This window comes from Apium graveolens, chromosome 6 (genome assembly GCF_009905375.1).
Source record: "Apium graveolens cultivar Ventura chromosome 6, ASM990537v1, whole genome shotgun sequence".
In the NCBI taxonomy this organism is placed as follows: Eukaryota; Viridiplantae; Streptophyta; class Magnoliopsida; order Apiales; family Apiaceae; genus Apium; species Apium graveolens.
In genome coordinates this window covers 258,600,076-258,607,307 of record NC_133652.1, presented here as the reverse complement: position 1 = coordinate 258,607,307, position 7,232 = coordinate 258,600,076, and the positions used below count along the sequence as shown (strand labels likewise).

At 34.1% G+C, this 7,232-nt stretch overlaps 1 long non-coding RNA gene, 1 other non-coding gene and 1 pseudogene across 4 annotated transcripts; 2 read left to right on the top strand and 1 right to left on the bottom strand.

The window, feature by feature from the left end:
• The first annotated feature begins 213 nt into the window (after positions 1–213).
• LOC141664193 (uncharacterized) lies at positions 214–7,013 on the top strand. 3 transcript variants are annotated; one of them, XR_012551876.1, is made up of 4 exons: positions 214–1,670; positions 1,800–1,839; positions 2,692–2,819; positions 3,074–7,013. It is a non-coding gene; the product is annotated as an uncharacterized LOC141664193 (long non-coding RNA). The 3 variants fall into 3 exon arrangements; XR_012551874.1 differs by having other exon boundaries at positions 2,692–7,013; XR_012551875.1 differs by having other exon boundaries at positions 1,794–1,839; positions 2,692–7,013.
• LOC141669841 (small nucleolar RNA U3) lies at positions 3,056–3,272 on the top strand. Its single transcript, XR_012554094.1, has one exon. It is a non-coding gene; the product is annotated as a small nucleolar RNA U3 (small nucleolar RNA).
• Positions 6,937–7,031, bottom strand: LOC141669749 (U6 spliceosomal RNA; annotated as a pseudogene).
• Positions 7,032–7,232: the final 201 nt, after the last annotated feature.

The following is a 7,232-nucleotide window of genomic DNA, read 5'->3' as shown; positions in this document are numbered from 1 at the left end:
GACCACCAAACAACAATATAGCCGTTAGGGGTACCAAAAAATAACAGTTACCCCTCCATTTCAACTGTACCTTAACTCTGTTAACCTGCAACTAACGGAAGTACACTAACTACCAGAATCTAGTAACCACAGGTACACACATCGCTAATTATTGAACTACAGGTACATATAATGCACAATGTGGAAACAACATGAACACGTTGTGCATTTTACTCTTAAAAATACAAATATAAACACCATGCGAGTGTATAGCGTATGAAATTGGCGGTAATCCCAAAACACAAGTCACACGATATGAAGTACAAAACTAAAATCATCAAACAAGAAGCACATACAAGTGTAACAATAGTTTTGGGTTTGCACACATCCCGATGTAAGTGAATTTCTACTCAAGAAGGATGTAGAAAACCATGCCACGATTTGCAAGTGTTATGTGTGTTTGTCATTTCCTCCTGTTAAATCCTTAGAAGATCTATTTTCTACTTGTGTTCCTTTTCTCCTTCTTCCTATTTTCCTTGATTTTTTATGTTTTTATAAATGCATGTATAGAAGGACTAAAGTGTATGTATTACCTGTTTATGATTTTTATGTAACATATATTTGCAGTTTTGCACATATCTTTGTCCTAGGATGAGTTTTTAAGCATTTGTTTGTTATTTGTTATAACATTTTTTTGTTGGTTAAAAATTAGGTTAGTGAATTCTTGCATCGTATAATAAAAAAAGTGTTCTATCACAAATGTTTATTGTGACCTAATCCTTAATTTTAAGATCAGGTTCTCTATTTATATAATTTGGAAGATTAATGATGCGTGGCTAGTTTTGAGATATGAATTACTGATTCTGTTGATTGAAAAGATTCACAGATCTATTTGGCCCAATAAAAATAATACAAAACTTCAAAAGAAATTGTTAGTACTAATTTATTTAATTTGTAATTCATAAGGTGCTTTGTGAAATTTGTTTATGGGTGTCAATACCATGCTTGTCTTTTTCATTGTGCGTCAACCTGGGATCATACACTTATGAGCACACACTGTGGTCTACTATCTTAAGTCCTGCCCAAAATTTGATACTAGAAACGGCAAAATAAGAAGAAGAATTCAAATGATACTTTCTTGCACATTTCATTGTTTAAATTCATGAGTCATAAGTGGCAACTTTTTTGTCAACATTTTACGCCCATTGTTGATACTAACTGGTTCTGTTTGATCTAGAATTAAAATGTCATGTTCGATTGTTACTTATTAAATTGTCTACGAGCATATATGGAAATATTACACTTGCCTTTTACTGTTTTTAAGATATTAATTCCTATTCTTTTACGACAATCTAGTAACTATTTGTGCCTATTTAATTGGTTTAAAAATCTCTACTCTTGTTTAAACCTCAGATTTGCTAGCCTGTAAGTTATATAAATCAGTGATTTGAAACCGCACATTAGTTATTACTGTAAATTTTAGCCTAAAAGAAAGTGTTACGTGCTTGTAAAAATGCTGAATCCGCACTATAATTAGTACTATAATTGCTCACATACACATGGAGTGGGTGCTTGCTGGTGGAATGGAGCAATTGTTCTGGAACAATTCAGGAAGTTCTTGCAAAGATTTATCTACATGATTATCATATGTGAATCGTCAGCAAACTATGGCGTACGCTTCTTCTCATCAGGTATATGGTGTGATAGCATTAAGTTTATCATTTTTTTCATTTGAAGCTTCCTTAGTTAGAATTTAAATAAGTACTTTCATGGAAGTTGGAGCGAATCAATTTGCTTTTCGAAATTTTTGTAAGGAGTAGGATTCACTGGATAACCAGAGAACCATGACTCCATGAACCAGTAAGTTCTCTACTTTTCATTTATTAGTTCACGATTTTCAGGTTCTCATTTGTAGCGAAACATGTTTCCTGTGAAACTTGAAATTTCTTATGTTTTTCTTATTTTGTATCAACCAGTAATCATATATCAGTGAGCACAAACAATGGTGTACTATCTTACGTCCGCCACAAGTGTTGTTACTAAAACAGAAAAAAAAATCGTTTCATACATGCACTTAGCAGCCATTGTGCACATAAAAGAGTTATGTATGATCTAGTGCTAAATGTCGGGCTATCACTTGTTTAAATTTTTAGTATCATTCAACTTAAAGAGAGAGTATTCAAACAATTGTAATATCTGAATTATTCATTTTATTCTTGGTAAGAAAAGGTCGAAGCGAATGATTCCTAAGTTATGTTAGTTATTGTATCATTAAGTTTTCAAAGCTAAATAACAAAACAGTAAACTGATTCGATTCATTCTCTTGTCAACAAACTGCCTCAAGTTGCAACTATAGTTATTACTTTAAAACCAAAAGTTCCTTTTTTTATGAGACTTCAAACTCTTGCAAGAGAAAATTCGGTTTTTTTATAAAACAAATTTTCTCTTTTAGAGTTAAAGTTAATTTTTTTTTCTAATATTTCATTACACGGATGTTAATTTGGTATTGTTCTGTTGCGTATCATGCTTCTAGAAACGTATGTATTGGTGTAACCACTTTGAAATATTGTTTTGATTTCGGAACAAGAGCTACTTTACTATTTAGATGCTGCCAGTTCTTATATCATTCTATTACTCGCCCAGTCGCCATCCAGTTTACGTAGGGATTTTTATTGATTTCTAACCATTAACTATATATACTTATCTTTTCAGCCTACAATGTTGCAGTTCTCTGTAAAAAGTCTGGTCAATATTCTAACTTGTGAGAATTCTATACTGAGGCGAGTAATTGGGCATAAAGAAAAATGAGCTGATTAGGCGAAGAATGTCCCTCAAAGAAGGTACTTCAGAACTTTGCAAGATTTTTACTAAGTTGCAGTTATAAAGATAAAGACAAATTAAAGGCCTAATATTTTATTATTTCATGTTTTTGATAGTAAAACTCTTTGTTTGATTGCATGGCCATGGACTTAATCTATCGGACTGTGGAAAGTATAGTTAAAAAGACCAAATCCCACATTGCTACACAATATGACTAGTACTATGTATTTAAAGAACCTTTGTAAGCTTAATGTTCATGACCTTACTTGAACAGGATCTGTTCTATAGGCTCGTACCTCTACATCCTTGATTTCTAAGGAGACAGGTGACCAAGTCTGGTGGATGAATCATAACTGCCTGACCAGAGCGTGATTAACACCGTTGTCTGGTCAACAGACCATTCAAGCCGTAGAGGATCGTTCTCAGCCGGACCTTCTGGCTGATGAGGTGGTCTTGCAGTTGTCTGACAGACCCAATCTTTTTTAGTCTACCATCTTTTCTAGTCTCTGTGTCCTCTTTTGGTCGATCCTATCATTTTTTAGTCTCTGCAGTTGTCCCCCATCTATTCTTGCAGTTGTCGGACAGACCCAATCTTTTTTAGTCTACCATCTTTTCTAGTCTCTGTGTCCTCTTTTGGTTGATCCTATCATTTTTTAGTCTCTGCAGTTGTCCCCCATCTATTCTTGCAGTTGTCGGACAGACCTTATCTTTTTTGGTCTCTGCAGCCCCTCTTTTAGCCGACAGCAATACTTTTGATTGCTTGTATAAATAAATACACTGCTTTTGAAACTTGTTTTAAACCACGGAGAGAATCACGAGAATTAGTAGATTCTGCACCTTTTTTGTTCTGTGGAAATGCACAATCTTTGGTTTGTTTATGGTTCTTGTTTCCCATTTGGACAAAGCATGTTTCAAGTTGCTTCTCACCTGAAATTTCTTATGTTTATTAGTCTCTGCAGCCAGCCTTATGCCAGTCCTCGTTTAGGTTATAGTATTACTTTTGATTGTTTGTCTAAAATAAATACCGGTTTTAGGAACTTGTTTTAAACCATAGAGAATATCACGAGAATTAGTATATTTGCAACTTTTTTTGTTCTGTGAAACTGTACAATCTTTAATATCTTACGGTTCTTTGTTTCCCATTTAAATACACTACTTTTGAAACTTGTTTTAAACCACGGAGAGAATCACGAGAATTAGTAGATTCTGCACCTTTTTTGTTCTGCGGAAATGCACAATCTTTGGTTTGTTTATGGTTCTTGTTTCCCATTTGGACAAAGCATGTTTCAAGTTGCTTCTCACCTGAAATTTCTTATGTTTATTAGTCTCTGCAGCCAGCCTTATGCCAGTCCTCGTTTAGGTGATAGTAATACTTTTGATTGTTTGTCTAAAATAAATACCGGTTTTAGGAACTTGTTTTAAACCATAGAGAATATCACGAGAATTAGTATATTTTGCAACTTTTTTTGTTCTGTGAAACTGCACAATCTTTAATTTCTTACGGTTCTTTGTTTCCCATTTGGACCAAAGCATGATTCAGGTGACACCTCACCTGAAATCTCATGTTTATTATTTTGCATCACCGAATGATCCTATTGCCGGTGCCGGGTCCAACATATTTTGCACTTTTTTTGTGCTGTGAATCTGCAGAATCTTTGGCTTTTATGATTCTCTGGTTTCCACTTAGACTGAAGCATGTTTTATGTGACACCTGAAATTTATTATATTTCTTAATTTGCATCAACGAACGACCCTATTGGTGGTCTAACAGATACTGCACCTTTTTTTTGTGCTGTGAATCTGCAGAATCTGTAGCTTTATTGGTTCTCAGGTTCCCATTTAGTCCAAAGCATGTTTTTAGTGACACTTAAAATCTCTTATGTTTTTTATTCTACATCAACCAGCAATCATAGTTCTAACAGATTCTGCACCTTTTTTGTGCTGTGAATCTGCAGATTCTTTGCTTATATTGTTTTCTGATTCCCAATTGGATCAAGCATGTTTGATGTGACACTTGAAATATTTAGGTTTCTAATTCTGCATCCATCAGAAGTCAAATATCTATTAGCACAAGACGGTAAACGTTAGGCCCAACTTAAGTTTTGTTGCTAAAAGAGACAATATAGTACTTCTCTTTTATTGCACATTTCATTTTTAACATGATTAATAACTTGTTTTTAATTGGAAAAAAAAATTAACTTGTCTCTTAGCGCTTAGCACATAACATGTTGGGTTTCTTGCCTGCGGTGATAAGTTACTTGGAAATGGTTGCAACTTGTCATCTATTTTTTTTAAGAAGTGTGTACTAGCACCTGTTTGTGCGTGTTTTGAATATGTTGTAGAAGATTTAAATGAATCTATGATGAATCAATATTATCATTTCTGATGTGAACTGCCCGGAAGGATGCTCTTAATCCCCTTCAGTTGCACGTCCTAATGCAGTACAATTGTGAAAATTACTATATAAACAGCCCTGTGTTGATGTGAAATTTACTATATAATTTACAGCCCTGTGTATCAAATAAGCGGTCTAGCCTGATAGATCACTGAGCACTACATTGTAGAGGAATAACCTTTGGGTTACCATACTTGTAGCCCATGCACTAGAACTGGCATTTTAAAATTATCTTTATATTGAAAATTCAGTATGAAGTGTTGATACCTCCATTCCAACAAAAATATAGATTAGAAAATTAAAAAGATAGTTGTCAGATTGAATGATCCATCAGGTGTTTAATGGACTAGCGAAGAACTGGCAGGCCAGCCTTACGCAGTACCCTCCTCATTATAGACCGGTAACTTCAGGCTTTCACCCAAGGCCCATGATCCAACTGCAAACTTGGAATGGGCAAGCCAGAGTATAACCCCAGCATAGACCAACCATCTGAACCAATCCAACCTTCAACAATCTTATGGCTCCCACTAGGGTTACAGGTTCGTGTTACCCAGCAGCTCCTAAGCTTCTTTTTGCATTTTCTAAACAAATAGAGGCTTCATTTCCTAGATAATGTGGTATATAGTTGTCAAATTACAGAGAAAATATCGTTGTTTTGGTGGAAAGTCTTAATATTAGATTGTTCACATGCATAAAGCTCCGAACTAGCTTTATGTTGTACTGATGTATCTTCATTTTAACCATCTAAAGCTTTCTATCTTGCTGTAGTTTAAATGTAATACAGACCTGTAACTGAATGAAGTTTCATGATTACTTATTTTGTAGGACTTGTTTGTTTATTAAATGTAATACAGATGCTTGAAATAGTATGTATTGGTGGGAGCACCTTCAAATGTTGATTTGATTTTAAAATGACAGTTATTTTATAGTCCTCTTTGATTCTAATCTACCAAAGATGTTCGATGACCCTTAGGTTCCATAATTTTTATAGAGCTACAAATGAAAAAAAAGGTTACATTTTTAGATTTGCTGTAAGCATAATTTATCCAATAGTTAGAAGCTTTATCACAGAGACAAAAGTTCTTGGAGACACGATAAAACAAGTAGGCACAAATTTGACGAACTCTAATAGACTTCTTGCTCGGGACATTCAATAGGATTTGGCGTGTACTTCATATTTTTTAGGTGTACAAAACATGACTGCGTCTCTAGAGCGTGATTATCATGTTAGCATATATTTTGTTCCTGATCGCAGTCCAAGCTGGGATGGTTTTGTTCCTTTCCAGTTTAAGTAGTTCCTTGTATATTTCACCATTCAGAAGTAGACTTCTAGGAGTCGGTTGATGATATTCAGAAGAATTACTAGGTCTATTCTGAAGAATTGCTGATACATGACAAAGCAAGTTGTGGCAAGCTGGGATGGTCTTGCAGTTTTTTCAGACCATTATTCTAGTTTGCAGTCAATAGTAGACTATAGACTTCTAGGAGTACGTTGATGATATAACTTCTAATTGCTTCAATATTAGTCTTTTATGCCCTAATTAATGGAAGATTACTGGAAATTTTTAGTTTTACTAATTATGCCTTAATTTTGCAGCTCTCGACCAACTCAACTCTTCCGTCCACATTGTTCTGTATTTCTAATCTACCAAATTGTAGCCTAATCTGTAGAAGATTAGTGGATTTTTTTTTTGTTTTTTTACTATTATACCTTTTTTAACGTATCATCATAAAATAAAAATAAAAATTTGGACCATTTCTTGATTTGTGTGTCATCCTTGCCATGCTAATCTTCTCTGTATCGTTCCAATTTTTTCGGATGTCCCCGAAGTGAGAATAGTCTGGATGAGAATAAAGTAATATTAATAAGAAAGTTGTATTTAACAGTAGCTATGTGGTATTATGGAACTCATGTATTGACCTGAAACCTTGAATCTGAAATAAAACTTTACTTTGGGAATTTACTTTTTCTTTAGCAACCTATGCAGCTATTTTTTCTTGAATTTGATATTTTTTTTAAAGCTTTGATCAGAAACCA